Here is a 1,305-nt window from a genome sequence, read left to right on the forward strand (position 1 = left end):
AGCTGTAGTCTATGAAGAGCATTTTAACATAATTCCCCCTTCTAGTGTCCAAGTGAGTGAGTGATGTGTGGAGGAGATGAGACCAATTGTGTGGATGGTCAGCTTGGTCACCAATAACACCTCGACATTTCTGTCTTCTGTCCACAACCCATTTGTAAGCAGCTCCAAACACCACATCCAGAACACTTTGGATTTTGTTGAGAAGGTGAGAGATGTCATTATTGAACAGGTAAAACACTGGTCTCATATAATGTTTGATCTTTCTTCACTTGTGCTCACTGAAGCAGTGGAGGTTGTTTGTAAGAAGTTACAGCAGAGGTCTCAAACTTAAATGAGTTGTGTGCCACAGCGGGCACTGTCATCTCACTGGAGGGCCAATTTAATATCTTTGACTATATGGCTGGGATCTTTGCACAGACTGCACCTAGGGTCCTGCCTGGTGTGGTAAACACCAGCCTCCACTGGTCTTGTACTTGGAGCTGGAACTGAACAGAATGAAAATGGAAAAACAGGATCTTCACAATAAAACAGGAAACATGATGCGAGAGTGGAGAAGAGGCAGATGAGAGGGAGCGAGAGAACACGAGGGAGAGAGCAGACATGGGGAAACATGCATAAGCATAGTGGAATAAAACACAAGAAGGGGAAACAAGTAACAAGAACTCACACAACTATATAAACACAGACACACAGAGGGAGACAGAGGGCAAAGACACGAGGAGGGAATCCAGTAAACAAAACTAAACAGAATATCCCAGGGACCATAGAATAAACCTTTGGAATAACAGGTGGACATAACATAATACAGAATGCCAAAAACGCACAAAACTCAAAACTTTAGGTCAAAAGACCCAGGGCCATGACAGATGGATCTTTGTACTTACACCATGGATATTGGCTCCAATGGCTCATTTTCTATTTTCTCTTTCACATGACTGTAATCTCCCATGAGTAAAACACCTTCAAAAAGCCATAGCATGGGAGGCGTTTGGAAAGGTGACAAGGGAGCACTGTATAGAGGGGCAAATACAGTGGCTTGCTAAAGCATTTGGCCCCCTTGAACTTATTTTGTCACATTACAGCCACAAACATGAATCAATTTTATTGGAATTCCACGTGAAAGACCAACACAATGTGGTGAACACGTGAGAAGTGGAACGAAAATCATACATGATTCGAAATATGTTTTACAAATAAATAACTGCAAAGTGGGGTGTGCGTAATTATTCAGCCCAATACTTTGTAGAACCACCTTTTGCTGCAATTACAGCTGCCAGTCTTTTAGGGTCTGTCTCTACCAGCTTT

The sequence above is a fragment of the Pundamilia nyererei genome, unplaced genomic scaffold (assembly GCF_000239375.1).
Source record: "Pundamilia nyererei isolate P.nyererei 1_Seehausen unplaced genomic scaffold, PunNye1.0 scaffold01031, whole genome shotgun sequence".
Taxonomy (NCBI): Eukaryota; Metazoa; Chordata; class Actinopteri; order Cichliformes; family Cichlidae; genus Pundamilia; species Pundamilia nyererei.